Source organism: Chlorocebus sabaeus, chromosome 8 (assembly GCF_047675955.1).
Source record: "Chlorocebus sabaeus isolate Y175 chromosome 8, mChlSab1.0.hap1, whole genome shotgun sequence".
Lineage (NCBI taxonomy): Eukaryota > Metazoa > Chordata > Mammalia > Primates > Cercopithecidae > Chlorocebus > Chlorocebus sabaeus.
The window spans coordinates 66,276,002-66,295,601 of record NC_132911.1 but is presented as its reverse complement, the minus strand read 5'-3'; the positions used below and the strand labels follow the sequence as shown (position 1 = coordinate 66,295,601).

The 19,600-nt window shown below is 36.4% G+C and overlaps 1 pseudogene; it reads right to left on the bottom strand.

The window, feature by feature from the left end:
- Positions 1-11,590: 11,590 nt before the first annotated feature.
- Positions 11,591-12,141, bottom strand: LOC140712275 (asparagine--tRNA ligase, cytoplasmic-like; annotated as a pseudogene).
- Positions 12,142-19,600: the final 7,459 nt, after the last annotated feature.

The following is a 19,600-nucleotide window of genomic DNA, read 5'->3' as shown; positions in this document are numbered from 1 at the left end:
CCTGCCTGAAGCTTTATTCTGAACTATCTGCCTCTCTTCCCCCATAATTACTAATAACCCATTTCCCCTACAACAATACCTAGGAGTTACCTAGATCTCCTCAGTTTTGACCTGGATTTTTGGCCAGGCATCTGTTCTCAATTGGACTCTGCATGTGATGAAGCCAGTTACAAAGGCCATGATGAGAAATCCTAAAAAATGGAAAGATTAGAGGACTTTCTGATTTGTCTGTTCTATAAAAGAATAATGACAGTAACAACTACCATTTGGTGCAGACGATGTGTCAGACATTATAGTGAGTTTTATTTTCATCATCTGCTTTTATTCTTAAAAAATGCTGGTGAAATATTATTATCTTTGTTTTTTAGGTGATTAATTTAAAGCTGAGTTAGTTTAGGTTGCCCATTATACTCCAGTAGAAAGTGGTAGAGTCAGGATTCTAATCTAGTTAACTGTAGGTCCAAATCAGGCTTCTAACCACTATATTAGTCTTTCTAAAATGTTTGTTGAGCAAAACATTCCTTATTATCAAGATATTATTAAGATTTTAAAAATGAAAATGTTTCCCAATCCCATTTGTCATAACATGATTTATGTTACTAATAAACAAAATAGACAAATCCAGTTGTTGTGGTTTAAGCGCAAAACTCTAGGGCATGTAGAACACAATAAAAAGCACTCTCTTTAGTAGAAACTGCTTCTCAGGAATTCCTTTGAGGAGTATAACAAAGCTACATAATTGTTATATGATATTTAACAAAATAGAAATGGAAGAATTGGTGGGTCGTGATGCCATGTTGCCTGGGCTGTTTTCTTACCTTGAGTTTAGTCATTTTCGCCCAGATCATGGTGACATTTCTCATGACAGCTGAAGTCCTCTCCACCCAACTGCCACAGAGAAAGTGAATGTGGATCATTCATCCTCTGACTGAGTGAGACAACAGTGAAGAGACTGGGGGAAGCGAGATGCAGAGAAGAAAAGCCAGTCAACACATTTTGATGTTTGTTTGCTTTGGGGATTTCTTTTTTAACATTAGACTCCTCTCGCTGTCACATTGAGGCATGAAAATAGGGTCTGGAGGCAGGGAACATAAGGCTGATTATACTGCAGCTATGACAGGAAATACCCTCTCCACAGGACATAGGCTAACTAAATGACTTTGTAACTTTACTTATTCCTCTTCATTTACATAAAGCGTACCCCAGGTAGATGGTATTTAAACTTGCACAAATTCTATAATGAGGACTTTGAACCCCTATGCTTTGGCCTGCTCCCATACTGTGGAGTGTACTTGCATTTTCAATAAATCCCTTCATTCCTTCCTTACTTTGTGTGTTTTGTCCAATTCTTTGTTCAAGACATCAAGAACATGGATATCCTCCACCTTTAACAACTTTACCACACACACATGCAGAGGGAATCCCACAAATAATCTACGGTAATAGAGCCACTGCTCAGATGGAGTATACCCACATAAAGATGCCTCTGTCTCCGACTCAACTCATGTATTACTGTAGATTCTCAGTTGTCTGTGCTATGTGCCCTTGTATAACAAGGATCTCTGTTTACCGTTACTACTTAGTATGACCTACTTGGGCATTTTCAACATTGTGCATAACTCTTTCCTCGTTCTGTTGTTTCTCAGGAATTTATTTCTAACTTTATTTTCATTTTTACTGCTTTTTCTCAACCTCAGCATTACTAATATTCAAAGATGAAACGACTTGGTTTTGAATTATCTTCTGGGAAATGTCAGTATACTAAATGTAACTACACCCAATACATTCAGTCCTCTGATGTTTGGCAAGGGTACAGAGGATCTAGCAGCTTCTTAGTTGATTACTTTAAAAAGCCCCTTTTAAAAACATCTGGTGATCATAGCTGTTTTTGCAATTCCTTTCTAGAACTGTGTTGGTTCTCATAGACTTCAGCTTAGCAGGACTGCTGAACTTCCATCTTAAATGTCAATATCTAGCAAAGAGTAGGTCAAATGATCTAAAGTCTAACAACTCATGTGCAGATTCCCTTCATCTTTTACTCTCTAATTTGTTTAATTCAAAGAGATGTTCATAGACAAGAGGTAAAAAGAAAAAAGGGAGGACATGGGTGAGAAAGTAACTAAAAAAGAAGGGAAGATTATAACCTAGAGGAGGCACAAATTGCAGCCTTACTCCTGGGATTCAGTTGTCTAAACATTGTTGGTGCTGGTGGCAGCCAAATGAAACATTAGTTAAGATGTGTTAAAGTTGGAAGGGGTAGAGGGAAAAAATGTGCATGATAAAACTTCTGTGTTTTTAACAGCTTTAGAGCTTCAAAATTGTTTGATTATTTTTAAACTGTAAAGCTAAATCTTTTGAGAAATATTAATACTAGGAGCTACTTAAATTTTTTTTTTCATGTACTTTTAGTGGGAATTATTCTAAACCATTCTGCTATGCTTACTTATAATCCACATTTGCTTTGTAAACAATCACAGCTGATTGCTTGAAAAGTAAGTATCAACCTGGATTCCAAAGTAACTAAATTGTTTTGTATGAGAAAATGTTAATCTGTGAAAGAAAATGTAGCTTGGATCCTCTACTGCAAATAGTAGATTTCTTACCATTCTTCTTGAGGATCTTGACCTTCCTTCGTCGTCTTGCATTTTTCTCCCCCTTTGTCTGTCAAAGCCATTACAAGTGCTGCTTTTCTGAGGAAGCTTTTTAGGCCACTTTAAACACAATGGAGCTTTTACTGTAAGAAATGAAAACATTTTGCACCTCTGTTCTAGCACTTACCATGTGTGCCTTGCAGAATATCTAATTGTGGATGTTCCGGCCTCTTCCATTACATTATTGAACACGGTAATAACTTTTTATTCAACTACATATTACATTCAGAAGGTAGTACAGTGCCTTGCAGAAAGAAGTTGTAAAAGGAATAGTGGTGCTTTGACTTCTGAAATGGTGGCATAAAGAACTTCATGGACTTGCATCCTGGTGAAACAAAATACTGGTGAAAGTTTTTTTAAAAACCACATTTAAAGTCTCTGCAAATTATCTTAAGAACATACAGCAGTGAAGAAACATTTTTTTCAGGAAATTCTACTTAATCTTAGTAAGAATTATATCTGTAACACTTGAGCTATGTCCCAAATTCTCCGTCCTCACAATTCCCCTCATTGTGATGGAAGCTCTACTACAAGTAGTGCCAAGATAACAGTGCTCCCTCTCTCCAAGCTCCCAGACACGAGATCAGGTATTTCTGCAAGGAGGGCAGCTGCCAGGATTTCTTATCCTCTCCTAGCTCTGGATTGAAGACATTTAATTCCAGGTGAGTGTAGCTGAGAAGTAGGGACACATTTTCTCCATCCATTCCGCATACATATGACAAGGCTCTATTCCAGTTGTGGCAATCCAAGAATAGTGGGTCCCAATGACCTCCACCCCAGCTCACTCATAGGGCTTAGGTTCCACTATTAGGAAAGGCAAAATGCAAAGACCACAGGGTACTTCCCTCACCCAGTGCCCTGCTCATAATGCAAGGATTCTACTCTAAGCAAAGGGGGCCACTGTCCAAGACCCAACTAAGGAGCACTGGCCTCAAAAAGATATTGCTCAGGGGAAGAGGCAGGCCTTATAACAGAGGCACCAAAACTCTTCTTAAAAGAATTTATTTTATTTACAACAGAGTGTAAAAAATTTAAAACCTAAGATCTCTCTCAAATGCAATGGCTATTTTGAAGGTGAGCAATTAAGAGGAGATTGGTAATCCATTAGAAAACAAGCTACATTGAAAGTCAGCTAGTTTACCAAAGATAACCAGAAGAAAAGATAAAAAGAACCCTTTTGGAATAAGGATAAAATGCAAAATCTATTCTTGAAAAAGTGCCCAAATATCACACTGTGGAACAATTGATGTCCCTAAGTGCATTGTCAAAAACAATAGAGAAATCATCCATCTATTAGTATAACATAAAATCTTGGTGTGAAACTAACAGAAAAAAAATGGCTTAACAGAGATGAGGAAGATAAAACTCTGCTAAAACCACTCTCATTCTAGAGTGGCTTTGTGCAGTTCCATGGCTGCACCCTCTGAAGAGCAACATGAGGGGCTTTCTGCTGTGCAGGAAATAGACTTTTCTAAAATAGTCAAGGCAAACAACAAAACAAATAAATAAGCAAACAATAATAAAAAGTTCAGAAAGGAAATCAGTATTCAGAGTTGCTATAATTTACTATCAAAAATGTTAAATTATCATTAAAAAATTAGGGGAATGCAGATGAAAAGAAAAATGAACTAATAATATACAGGGGAAAACAAATCAGTCACCAAAAACTGCCTGTGAAAAGACCTAGATGTTGGACTTCACAAAGTTGCTTTAAAGCAGCCAGTAAAAATATTTTCCAAGCACTAAGGGAAACTATGAATGAAGAAGTAAAGGAAGATAGAGTGACAATGTTCATCAAAAAAGAATATAAATAAAGAGATAGCAATTATTTTTAAAAACAGCAAATGAAAAGTTTAGAGTTGAAAAACACAATACCTGAAATAAGACATTCTCTAGAAAGGCTCAGTGATATATTTGAATTTTCACGAGAAAGAAGCAGTAAATTTGGAGATGGATTAATGGTCATTATTCAATCTAAAGGAAAAAGAGAAAAAAGTGAATAAAAATGAGGAGAGACTTAGAAGAATGTAAAATACCATTAAGCACACCAACAGACATGAAATGAGAATACAATAAACAGAAGAGAAAGACAAAGGGGAAAAATTCAATGAAATAATGTTGAAAGTTTCCCAAATCTGATGAAAAACAATATTCTCATATTCAAGAATCTTGACAAGATCCACATAGGATAAATGGGACCACCAGCTTCCATTCACAGCAGATGCAACTCCATTCTCACTACAACAGTTTCAAATCCAGCCCCTCTTGCCATAGACAGGGGCCCATTGTACTGCTGCAGAGACCTGCTGAGAATCACACTGATCTGACCCCCCAGGACAGTCTTCTGGACTAATATCCCTGGCCAGTTTTCCCACAAAGCCTCAGTAAACTGCTTTTATCTTTCCCAGATCCACCTGGGTCAGCATGGAATCTATGTGAGACCTATGGCAAGCATGGATTGAGAGTATCCTCTCATACTGAGATGGCTGCAGTGGTCATAGGCTCGGGGAGAAAACAGTGAGTCTGATTTAAATCCCTGAAAGATACTCTACAGAAAAATAGGCATACAGAAAGCCAGACTGCAAAGACTAAAATAAATACCCAACCCCTTAATGTGCAGGCATGGTCAAACACCCACAAGCACTGAGAACATTCAGGGAAATATGACCTCATCAAGAGAAACAACAGGAGAATTTATCAAAAAGAAGGAAGAACATGTGAACTCTGCAACAGACTATTTGAAAATACACAATTGGAGGAGAAAAAAGAAAGAAAATAAATGAACAAAGATTACAAGATCTATTGGACATCAAAAGAGCAAATATTTGAGTTACTGGAGTTAAAGAGAGAACTGAGAAAGATGAATTAGTAGAAAGTTTATTCAAAGAAACAAACAAACAAACAAAAAAAAAACTTTTCCAACCTGGTGAAAGATATAAATATCTAGGCACAGGAAGGTCAGTGGTCACCAATCAGATACACATAAATAAGAATAGCCAAAAACATTATTAAACTCTCAACGTTCAAAAACAAAGAGAGGATCCTGAAAGCAGTGAGAGAAAAAAGCAAATAACATACAAAGGAGATCCAATATGCCTGGCAGGAGACTTCTCAGAAGAAACTTTGTAGTCCAGGAGCAAGTGAGAAGATATAGTAACAGTCCTGAAAGAAAACCCTGTCAACCATGAAAACTGTACCCAGCAAAGCTACTTTTCTGAACTGAAGAGATTAAAGGCTTTCAGAGTCAAACAAAAGCTGAGGGTATTTATTGCTACTAGACCTATCCTATAAGAATGCTAAAAGTTCTTCAAACTGAAAGAAAAGGACACTAATGTTACTGTTACACTAATAATGGAACCATGGCATATAAATCACTTATATCTTTACTAAGAAAACTAAAAGACAAAACTATTAAAAATAATAACGTTATCAATTAGTTAAGAGAAGCAATGAAAAATACAAATTTGTGACATTAAAAATTTTAAATATGGGAGAGGAAGAATTTAATGTGTATAGATTCTTTTGTTGTTGGTTGGATTCTTTTCCTCTTTGTTGTGATCAAAGTTAAGTTGGTATACATTTAAATAACTTATTATAATTATAGGATGTTTTTCATAAGCATGATGATAACCACAAGATAAAAATTATAAGAGATACACTAAAAATTAACAAAAAACCTTAAACATACTATCAGAGAAAATCACTAATCACAAAGAAAGACAGTAAGGAAGGAAGAAAGAGAGGAGTCTCCAAAATAACAAGAAAACAAGCAGAAAAATGGCAGTAGTAAGTCCTTGGTTAACAGTAGGATCATTGAAAGTAAATGGACTAAGTTCCCTAATTAAAAGACACAAAGTGACTGAATGGATTTAAAAACAAATCCCAAGTATGTGCTGCCTACAATAAATCTGCTTCATTTATAAGGACGCTCATAGACTTAAAGTGAAGGAGTGGAAAAAGATATCCTACACAACTGGAAACCAAAATAGAGCAAGAGTAGCTACACTTACATGAGAAAAACAGACTACAAATCAAAGACTGTAAAAAGGAGTAAAGAAGGTTACTATATAATGATAAATGGGTCAATTCAGCAAAGGGATATAACATTTATAAATATCTATACACTCAACACTAGAGTTCACAAGTATATCAAAGAAACATTAATAGACCTAAAAGAGGAGAGATAGACTGCAATACAACGATAGTAGAAGACCCTACTTTTAGCAATGGACAGATCATCCAGGCATAAAATCAACAAATAAACATCAGAGTTAAGCTACTCTAAATCAAATAGACCTAAAAGAAATTTATATAACATTATTTCATTGAACTGCTGCATAATATACATTTTTTCTCATCAATATATGGAGCATTCTCCAGGGCAGGCCATATTTTAGATCACAAAACAAGTCTCAACAAATTCAAAGCAGTAAAAATTATATCAAGTATCTTTTCTGACCACACCAGAATAAAACTAGAAATTAATAACAAAAGAAACTTTGGAAACTATGCAAATACATGGAAATTTTTTTAAAAAAATGTTTCTAAATGACCAATGGGTCAATTAAAAAATTAAAAAGAAAACTAAATATTTTCTTGAAACAATGAAAATGAAAACAGAACATACCAGAACAGCAGATTAAGAGGGAAGTTTATAGCAATAAATACCTAGGTTATAAAAATAGAAAGACTTCTGATAAACAATCTAATGATGCACCTCAAGGGATAATTAAAACAAGAACTAAACCCATAACTAATAGAAGGCAAAAGGTAATAAAGATCAGAACAGAAATAAAAGAAATTGTGACTAAAAAGATATAAAAGATCAAAGTAACAAATTGTTGGTTCCTTGAAAAGATAAAATTGACAAATTTTAGCTAGACTAATTAAGAAATAAAACAGAAAACTCAAATTAACAAAATCAGGAATGAAAAAGAGAACATTACAACTGATACTATAGAAATACAAGGTCCCATTAGAGACTACTATGAATAAGTATACATCAACAAATTGGAAAACCTAGAAGAAATGGGTAAATTCCTGGAAACACACACACTAAGATTGAGCAATGAAGAACTAGAAAACGTGAACAGACTAATAACAGGTAATCAGATTAAAGTACTAGTAAAGTTGTCCACGAAGAGAAGTCTAGGACCTGATGAATTTACTGCTGAAGTCTACCAAACACTTAAGGAAGAACTAACAGTAATTCTACTCAAACTATTTCAAAAAATTGAAGAGGAAGTACTTCTGAACTCATTCTAAGAGTCCAGGATTGCCCTGATAGGAAAACAAGATGAGGACACAACAAAAAGAAAACCACAGGCCAATGTCTCTGGTGAACAAAATGCTACGAAACTGAACTCAAGAACATACTAAAAGATCATTTACCATGTTCAAGTAGGATTCATCCCAGGGATGCAAGGATGGGTTCAACACATCCATATCAATAAATATGATACTTCATATCAACAGAATAAAGGACAAAACTATATTATCATTTCAACAAATGCTTAAAAAACATTAACTTCAGCATCCCTTCCTTATAAAACCTCTCAACAAATTGGTCATAGAAGAATCATACTTCAACATAATCAAGGCCATATAGGACAAATCCACAGCTAATATTATACAATATACACAAAAGCGTTTCTATGAAGACCTGGCACAAGACCAAAATGTACACTTTCACTACTTCTTTTCAGCATAGTACTGGAATTCCTAACCAGTGCAAGTAGGTAAGAGAAAGAAATAAAGGACATCTGTATTAGTCCATTCCCACACCGCTATAAAGGCATACCCAAGACTGTGTAATTTATAAAGAAAGGAGGTTTAATTAATTCAATTCTGTAAGTTGTACAGGAAGAAAGCTGACAAGGCCTCAGGAAACTTAAACTCATGAGGGAAGGCAAAGGGGAAGCAGACATGCCTTCACATGGCCAGACCAGAAGGAAGACAGTGAAGGGGGAAGTGCTTTTTAACAACTAGATCACCCGAGAACTCACCCACTATCACAATAACAGCAAGGGAGAAGTCTGCCCACATGATCAAATCGCCTCCCACCAGGGCCACCTCCCACACTGAGGTTTACAATTCCACATGAGATTTGGGTAAGGACACAGAGCCAACCCACATCAACATCCAAATTGGAAAGTAAAAGTCAAGTTAGCTTTGTTTGCAGATGACAGCATACTATATTGGGAAAAACCCGAACTCCACCAAAAATCTCTTAGAATTGATAAACAAATTCAGTAAAGTTGCAGGATACAAAATCAATGTTAAAACTCAGTAACATTTATATATGCTAACAGCAATCAATCTGAAAGATAATTCAAGAAAAAAATCCCAATTATAATGGCTACCAAAAATAATTAAATAAAAGGAATCCTAGGAATAAATTTAACCAAAGAAGTAAAAGATCTCTACAAGAAAAACTATACAACACTGATGAAAGAAATTGAGGAGAAGACAACACAAACAAAAAAAGATACCCCCATGCTCATTGATTGGAGGCATTAATATTGTTAAAATGTTTATAATACCCACAGCAATCTCCAGATTCAGTGTAATCTCTATCAACATACCAATGACATTCTTCACAGAAACAGCAAAAAAAAGTCCAGCTAGATTGCAGGAAACAACATCAACATACAAAAATCAGTTGTTTATATGTACTGGCAATGAAGAGTTAGAAAATGAACTAAGGAATAATTTCATTTACAATAACATTCAAGAGAATGAAACACTTAAATATGAATTTAACAAAAATATTGTAAGAAAATTATATTTTGTGCAAAAAGAATTAAAAATTACATAAATAGAAAAGCATGTTCTTGGGTCAAAATGAGGCTTAATATTGATAGAATGACAATGCTCCCCTACTTAATGTACAGATTCAATGCCATTTCTATGAAAGCCCAATTAACTTTTGTGGGAAAATTTGTAAGTATATCCTAAAATTTACATGGAAATGCAAAGGACTCAGATTAGCCAAAGTAATTTTGAAAAAGAAGAACAAAGTTGGAGGACTTGCACTTTCTGATTTAGAAACTTACTGCAAAGCTATCCTAATCGAGACAATGTGGTCCTGTTATAAAAAGAAACACATACATAGGTAGAATAAAATTGAGAGTGAAGAAATAAACTGTAACATTTATTTCCAGTTGACTTTCAACAAAGGGACCAAGGCAATTCAGTGAGAGAAAAGAATAGTTTAAAAACACATAGTGGTGGAACAAGTGGATATCCATGCACAAAAGAATGACTTTGCAGCCCTACTTTACACCATACACAAAAATTACCTCAAAGTGTATCATGGCCTGAAATGTAAGAACTAAAACTGTAAATTTATTAGGATAAAACACAAGATTAAATTTTCATGATCTCAAACTAGGCAATGACTTCTTAGATATGATATCAAAGCATATGTGAAAAAAAGAAGTTTGATAAATTTAACTTTATTGAAATTAAAAACCTTTGTACTTCAAAGAATATCATTAAGAAAGTAAAAACCCAATCCACAGAATAGAAGAAAATATTTGCAAATAATACATTTGATAAGGGATTTCTATAGAATACAAAAGAACTCTTACAACTCAATCATGAAAATACAAATAAATTAATTTATGGGCAAAGAATTAGAATAGACATTTCTCTGAAGAAAATATACAGAGGAGCAATAAGCATATGAAAGGATGGTCCATATCATTAGCCATGAGAAAAATGCCATCAAAACCCCAAGGAGATATCGTATCACACCCACTAGGGTGGCCATAATAAAAAAGACAGGTAATAACAAGTGTTGGTAAGGATGTGGATAAACTGTTACCTTCATACACTGCTGGTGGGTAAACACAATGGTGCAGCCACTTTGGAAAGTGGTCTGGAAGTTCCTCAAAAAATATTTTATGTATATTTATATATTGATTGCTGGGAATGCAGCCTATTAAGAATATATGATATGCATTTGGGGAGAAATTAACTCTGAAATGAAGCCATTCAATAAGCCTTCTGTGATGTAATAAGGTAGCACAGATTAGATCTGAGGTCATGGTGGGGGCAACTCAAACAGCCACTTACAGTTGTTATAATGATTCCAGCTGCAAATTCCTTTGGAACTTATCTATTCTTAACTATTTAGGAATAATCAGGAAAGAAAGAAGATCAGTCTGCCTCTTTACCTTAAATTAATCCTAAGAAGAATGTTGTGAATCATCTAAGAACTCCACTCCCAGAATTGTGCTCTTACTTCAAATTCTTCAAGGCAATTCCATTTTCACAAATGATTCCTTATCAGTTTGTATGTCTCAGAATTATAAGCACCTATACAGACTTAGAAAAGATTAATAATTGATGCAAAAGACTATATTCATTCGATTCCAGTATCTACTTCTGAATTATACTGTATTCTAGTACTAGCAGATTTCCACACCATATTGCCAATCCCCCCAAAGATGTTTATTTAAACTCACTGATGCAATAAAATGAATTAAAGAATTCCAGTTATACTTAAAAGAACAGAAGTGTTAAGTTACTGGAATGTATTAGACCATAATTTAAAACTATTGAAATATTTATATGGTATATATGACTTATAATTGTGTAAAATGATGAAATGTATCCATAACTACAGAGTTACATGCCATAGATTTTCCCCAAATTTTGTAATGTATATTTTTTTAAGATGACAATCTCATGTCACCTCATATTCAACTGATCTGGGCTACTTTTGTGGTAGTAAAAATAAAAAACAGAAAGAGAAAACAGAAACAGTTAAACACCAATGAAACGACACAAAAGGAAGATTCTGGCTTTTTTTGTTCTTGTTTTTTTAAAGGGGGAGCCTATTCCTTTCATGAATCATATTCTTTCCTTCATGCTTCAGAAGGAATTGGTTATGGCTTGCAGCACTGGACACATCAAGGGTATAAGCGCACATCTCAGGTGTGACACAAGCCATATCCTCCATGAGGACATGAACTGTCTTTTCTCTGATCTATATACCAGTAATGGGGAGTGGTCAATCTCTTTCATTTCATAACCTGCTAGCATTTCTTCACCATCGCAGGTATGTATTGAGCCTCTGACAATCTCACCAACATTTGACATCAACAAGTCAACAGATTCAGTAAGATGGGAATCCTCAGGACATTGCTGTATATAGAAGGACTTGATCTGCAAAGGAAATTGACACAGAAAGATTGTTTCATTAATGATGTCTGTCATCAATCTCTCAGGGGTTTCTGGGATATCTTTTCCAAATTCATGAAAAGTTCCCTGTTGTTTCTTTATATTGTGTTCTTTTTGCCACACAATAGTATCTGAATGGTTTATCCTTTTGAAAGGCCGTTTGGGGGGCTTAAAGTTCAGGTTGAGGTCATACGCTATGCTCACTACAGGTGACTTTAAGACTATCTACCATGTCACAAACCTAGTCCTCCAGTCAGTTCAGGAGGTCCTCACAGGTCATCAAAAGGCCTTTGGCTTCCATATGAGCGTATTCATCTAGGTGCCTTCACATTTCAGACTGTTCTGCCCTGCATGACTATGCAATACCAAAAACATCTCCCAAGCCATGGTAGTTCATTATCACCCCTATTACTATCACTAATATTTATTTCCCTGATTCTGCAGAACAAAATACCAAAATTATTTCTATGTTAATTTCTTCTCAGTTTGCCATTGAAAAGTTATTTAATGGTGCTGCTTGATCTTAATGGCTTATGATACTAGACAAGTCACCAAACTGTCCAGTTTCTTTATCTATATAAAGTTGTTATATGTAGTTAGTCATGAGCAGGGCAGGAGAGAGCTCTCCCCCAAACCACTAAGAATATCAGTGATGGTTCAACAATTACCACACTACCTCTCTAAAGCCAGAGAGACTATCTCCTGATAATCCACAGCTGTTAACATAAAAGTGTTAACTGAATACAATTGCCAGGGAGAAGGAACTTCCTGGATATGTGCAGAGACAAAATGGCAAGGCATGACCTTCCGGGTACACTCCATGGGAAAAAAGGAAGACAGCCTCAGATGGGCATATGTACAGCTTCCTAAACACACTGCTCAGGCTCAGTTCCCAAGGGTAAAGAGGGCACTGCACATGCAGGAAGCCCACCCTAAGGGAAGAATCATGGGAGAAAGGTGAGCTTATAATGCCCTAGGAACAGGAATAACCTTCATATGCCCCCTTGGGTCTCTTGCAAGCGCACCTTACTTCCTTTCTTGTTCTAAAGCCTTTTTAAATAAACTTCCACTCCTACTCTGAAACTTGCCTTGGTTTCTTCTTCTGCTTTATGCCCCTCAGTCGATTTTTTTCGTCTGAGGAGGCAAGAATCGAAGTTACTGCAGATGTATACAGACAGGCCACTGGTAACTCAGGGTAACTCAGATGCCTTTCACTGGTAACAAAGTGAGGCCATTAATCTGAATCTAGTCATCTTAATCTAGTTTCATCCTAATCTAGTCAATCACAGATTAACTTTCTCAAATTCAGTAATTTCTCAATGAAGTATTTAAACACAAATTAAAAATTTTGCCACCCACCCCACCTTCCCACTGTTCTTCAGAGTATATTTTGTTCCTCATGCACATATGCTGGCAATCCCTCTGTCCTCTGCAGACATCTACCAGCAGTGGTCCTCAAACTTAAATCTGCACCAAAATTCTCTGGAGGGCTTATTAGAACAGAGACTGCTGGGCCCACTCCTATCTCTCTTTCTTACCTGGTACCAGCTCATGCAGATTCTGCTGTTCAGGGAACAAGCATTAAGAACCACTGCCCTAAGGCATACTTTGCATGTACTGATCTTTTTCTTTGTTGCGACTATTGCTGAAGACAATTCAATAGGTCAGTGCCACACCCAAATCCTTTGTAGAGTCATGGGAGACTTTCCTAGGCAGTCTACTTTCTATGGACACAGAGGATTCCACGAACTGGCATTTTCCCTGTCTGCCTGCCTGTGGCTGGCCACTTTTTTGTATATTTGTTACTGCAACCTCTGCTGAAACTTAGATACCACTAAGGAAATGGGACCCAGGTGCCGTCTACTTTTAGACTGTCTTTCACCTTTGAAATGTATTTAAGGGATCTTTTATTCTCACCTTCTCTCACTGGGGCATTGACTGGAGGAAGAAGAGAGCAGATTACTTTTGTCCTCCTGAACTAAATTCCTCCCTACTATGGAGTTTCATCTTCTCTGAAGAAACTAAAAGTATAAAGATGGCAAGAAATTCATTCTTTTTAAAAATTTTTCAACTTTTCTTTTAGATATGGGGGGTACACGTACAGGTTTGTTACATGAGAATATTGTATTTTGCTGAGGTTTGGGGTACAGATCCTATCACCCAGGTAGTGAGCATAGTGCCCAGCAGGTAGTTTGTCAGAACACACTCGACTTCCTTCCTCTCCTCTCTCATAGTCTTCAGTTCCCATGTGTATGTCCAGTTGTGCTCAATGTTTAGCTTTCACTTATAAGTGAGAATATGTGGTATTTGGTTTTCTGTTCCTTCATTAATTTGCTTAGTGTTATGGCCTCCAACTACATCCATGTTGTTACATAGAATATGATTGTATTCTTTTATATGGCTGCATAATATTACATGAAGTATATGTATCATATTTTCTTTCCAATGGCCAATCCACCATTGATGGGCACCTAAGTTGACTCCATGAATACTATGAATAGCATGGCAATGAACATAGAGTGCTTGTGTCTTTTTGGTAGAACGATTTATTTTCTTTTGGGTATATACCCAGTAGTGGGACTGCTGGATCAATTGGTAGCTCTATCTATAGTTCTTTGAAAAGTCTAAAACCTGCTTTCTACAGGGACTGAACTAATTTACATTCCACCAGCAGCATACAAGCGTTCTCTTTTCTCCAAAACCTTGGCAGCATCTGTTATTCTTTTTAAATTTTTTTTTATTAAACTTTAAGTTCTAGGGTACATGTGCACAATGCACAGGTTTGTTACATATGTATACATGTGCCATGTTGGTGTGCTGCACCCATTAAATTGTCATTTACATTAGGTATATCTCCTAATGCTATCCCCAGCCCCCACAATAGGACTCAGTGTGTGATATTCTCCTTCCTGTGTCCAAGTGATCTCATTGTTCAATTCCCACCTATGAGTGAGAACATGCGGTATTTGTTTTTCTGTTCTTCCAATAGTTTGTGAGAATGATGGTTTCCAGCTGCATCCATGTCCCTACAAAGGACACAAACTCATCCTTTTTTATGGCTGCATAGTATTCCATGGTGTATATGTGCCACATTTTCTTAATCCAGTCTATCACTGATGGACATTTGGGTTGATTCCAAGTCTTTGCTATTGTGAATAGTGCCGCAATAAACATACGTGTGCATGTGTCTTTATAGTAGCATGACTTATAATCCTTTGGATATATCCCCAGTAATGGAATGGCTGGGTCAAATGGTATTTCTAGTTCTAGATCCTTGAGGAATCGCCACACTGTTTTCCACAATGGTTGAACTAGTTTACAATCCCACCAACAGTGTAAAAGTGTTGCTATTTCTCCACATCCTCTCCAGCACCTGTTGTTTCCTGATTTGTTAATGATTGCCATTCTAACTGGTGTGAGATGGTATCTCATTGTTGTTTTGATTTGCATTTCTTTGATGGCCAGTGATGATGAGCATTTTTTCATGTGTCTGTTGGCTGTATGAATGTCTTCTTTTGAGAAGTGTCTGTTCATATTCTTTGCCCACTTTTTGATGCGGTTGTTTGTTTTTTTCTTGTAAATTTGATTGAGTTTTTTGTAGGTTCTGGATATTAGCCCTTTGTCAGATGAGTAGATTGCAAAAATTTTCTCCCATTCTGTAGGTTGCCCATTCACTCTAATGGTAGTTTCTTTTGCTGTGCAGAAGTTCTTTAGTTTAATTAGATCCCATTTGTCAATTTTGGCTTTTGTTGTCTTTGCTTTTGGTGTTTTAGACATGAAGTCCTTGCCCATGCCTGTATCCTGAATGGTATTACCTAGGTTTTCTTCTAGGGTTTTTATGGTTTTAGGTCTAACATTTAAGTCTCTAATCCATCCTGAATTAATTTTCATATAAGGAGTGAGGAAAGGATCCAGTTTCAGCTTTCTACCTATGGCTAGCCAATTTTCCCAGCACCATTTATTAAATAGGGAATCCTTTCCCCATTTCTTGTTTTTGTCAGGTTCATCAAAGATCAGATGGCTGTAGATGTGTGGTATTATTTCTGAGGACTCTGTTCTGTTCCATTGGTCTATATCTCTGTTTTGGTACCAGTACCATGCTGTTTTGGTTACTGTAGCCTTGTAGTATAGTTTGAAGTCAGGTAGCATGATGCCTCCAGTTTTGTTCTTTTGGCTTAGGATTGTCTTGGCAATGCAGGGTCTTTTTTGGTTTCATATGAATTTTAAAGCAGTTTTTTCCAATTCTGTGAAGAAACTCATTGGTAGCTTAATGGAAATGGCATTGAATCTATAAATTACCTTGGGCAGGATGGCCATTTTCAGAATATTGATTCTTCCTATCCATGAGCATGGTATGTTCTTCCATTTGTTTGTGTCCTCTTTTATTTCACTGAGCAGTGGTTTGTAGTTCTCCTTGAAGAGGTCCTTTACATCCCTTGTAAGTTGGATTCCTAGGTATTTTATTCTCTTTGAAGCTATTGTGAATGGGAGTTCATTCATGATTTGGTTCTCTATTTGTCTGTTACTGGTGTATAAGAATGCTTGTGATTTTTGCACACTGATTTTGTATCCTGAGACTTTGCTGAAGTTGCTTATCAGCTGAAGGAGATTTTGGGCTGAGACAATGGGGTTTTCCAAATATACAATCGTGTCATCTGCAAACAGGGACAATTTGACTTCTTCTTTTCCTAACTGAATACCCTTGATTTCTTTCTCTTGCCTGATTGCCCTAGCCAGAACTTCCAACACTATGTTGAATAGGAGTGGTGAGAGAGGGCATCCTTATCTTTTGCCAGTTTTCAAAGGGATTGCTTCTAGTTTTTGCCCATTCAGTATGATATTGGCTGTGTGTTTGTCATAAATAGCTCTTATTATTTTGAGATACGTTCCATCAATACCGAATTTATTGAGAGTTTTTAGCATGAAGGGCTGTTGAATTTTATCAAAGGCCTTTTCTGCATCTATTGAGATAATCATGTGGTTTTCGTCCCTGGTTCCATTTATATGCTGGATTACGTTTATTGATTTGCATATGTTGAACGAGTCTTGCGTCCCAGGGATGAAGCCCACTTGATCATGGTGGATAAACTTTTTGAGGTGCTGCTGTTTTCGTTTTGCCAGTATTTTATTGAGGATTTTTGCTTCGATGTTCGTCAAGGATATTGGTCTAAAATTATCTTTTTTTGTTGTGTCTCTGTCAGGCTTTGGTATCAGGATGATATTGGCCTTGTAAAATGAGTTAGGGAGGATTTCCTCTTTTTCTATTGATTGGAATAGTTTCAGAAGGAATGGTACCAACTCCTCCTTGTACTTCTGATAGAATTCAGCTGTGAATCTGTCTGGTCCTGGACATTTTTTGGTTGATAGGTTATTAATTATTGCCTCACTTTCAGAGCCTGCTATTGGTCTATTCAGGGATTCAACTTCTTCCTGGTTTAGTCTTGGAAAAGTGTAAGTGTTCAGGAAATTATCCATTTCTTCTAAGTTTTCTAGTTTATTTGCGTAGAGGTGTTTATAGCATTCTCTGATGGTAGTTTGTATTTCTGTGGGGTCGGTGGTGATAACCCCTTTATCATTTTTTATTGTGTCTATTTGATTCTTCTCTTTTCTTCTTTATTAGTCTTGCTAGTGGTCTATCAATTTTGTTGATATTTTCAAAAAAACAGCTCCTGGATTCACTGATTTTTTTGGAGGGTTTTCTGCATCTCTATCTCCTTCAGTTCTGCTCTGATCTTAGTTATTTCTTGCCTTCTGCTAGCATTTGAATGTGTTTGCTCTTGCTTCTCTAGTTCTTTTAATTGTGATGTTAGGGTGTCAATTTTAGATCTTTCCTGCTTTCTCTTGTGGGCATTCAGTGCTATAAATTTCCCTCTACACCCTGCTTTAAATGTGTCCCAGAGATTCTGGTATGTTGTATCTTTTTTCTCATTGGTTTCAAAGAACATCTTTATTTCTGCCTTCATTTCGTTACATACCCAGTAGTCATTCAGGAGCAGGTTGTTCAGTTTCCATGTAGTTGAGCAGTTTTGACTGAGTTTCTTAGTCCTGAGTTCTAGTTCAATTGCACTGTAGTCTGAGAGACAGTTTGTTATAATTTCTATTCTTGTACATTTGCTGAGGAGTGCTTTACTTCCAATTAAGTGGTCAATTTTGGAATAAGTGTGATGTGGTGCTGAGGAGAATGTATATTCTATTGATTTGGGGTGGAGAGTTCTGTAGATGTCTATTAGGTCCACTTGGTGCAGAGTTGAGTTCAATTCCTGGATATCTTTGTTAACTTTCTGTCTCGTTGATCTGTCTAATGTTGATAGTGGTCTGTTAAAGTCTACCATTATTATTGTATGGGAGTCTAAGTCTCTTTGTAAGTCTCTAAGGACTTGCTTTATGAATATGGGTACTCCTGTACTGGGTGCATATATATTTAGGATAGTTAGCCCTTCCTGACAAATTGATCCCTTTACCATTATGTAATGGTGTTTTTTGTCTCTTTTGATCTTTGATGGTTTAAAGTCTGTTTTATTAGAGACTAGGATTGCAACCCCTGCTTCTTTTGTTTTCCATTTGCTTGGTAGATCTTCCTCCATCCCTTTATTTTGAGCCTAGGTGTGTCTCTGTATGTGAGATGGGTCTCCTGAATACAGCAAACTGATGGATCTTGAATCTTTATCCAATTTGCCAATCTGTGTCTTTTAATTGGACCATTTAACCCATTTACATTCAAGGTTAATATTGTTATGTGTCAACTTGATCCTGTCATTATGATATTAGCTGGTTATTTTGCTTGCTAGTTGATGCAGTTTCTTCCTAGTGTCGATGGACTTTACATTTTGAGATGTTTTTGCAATGGCTGGTACCAGTTGTTCCTTTCCATGTTTAGTGCTTCCTTCAGGATCTCTTGTAGGGCAGGTCTGGTGGTGACAAAATCTCTAAGCATTTGCTTGTCTGTAAAGGATTTTATCTCTCCTTCACTTATGAAACTTAGTTTGGCTGGATATGAAATTGTGGGTTGAAAATTCTTTCTTTAAGAATGTTGAATATTGGCCCCCACTCTCTTCTGGCTTGGAGATTTTCTGCTGAGAGATCTGCTGTTAGTCTGATGGGCTTCCCTTTGTGTGTAACCCAACCTTTCTCTCTGACTGCCCTTAACATTTTTTCCTTCATTTCAACTTTGGTGAATCTGACAATTATGTGTCTTGGAGTTGCTATTCTCAAGGAGTATCTTTGTGGCGTTCTCTGTATTTCCTGAATTTGAATGTTGGCCTGTCTTACTAGGTAGGGGAAGTTCTCCTGGATGATATCCTGCAGAGTGTTTTCCAACTTGGTTCCATTTTCCCCATCACTTTCAGGCACACCAATCAGATGAAGATTTGGTCTTTTCACATAATCCCATATTTCTTGGAGGCTTTGTTCATTTCTTTTTACTCTTTTTTTCTCTACACTTCTCTTCTTGTTGCATTTCATTCATTTGATCTTCAGTCACTGATACTCTTTCTTCCAGTTGATCAAGTCGGTTGCTGAAGCTTGTGCATTCATCACATAGTTCTCATGTTATGGTTTTCATCTCTATCAGTTCTTTTAAGGTCTTCTCTGCATTGATTATTCTAGTTATCCATTCATCTATTCTTTTTTCAAGGTTTTTAGCTTCTTTGCACTGGTTACATAGTTCCTCCTTTAGCTCTGAGAAATTTGATTGACTGAAGCCTTCTTCTCTCAACTTGTCAAAGTCATTCTCCATCCAGCTTTGTTCCATTGCTGGCAAT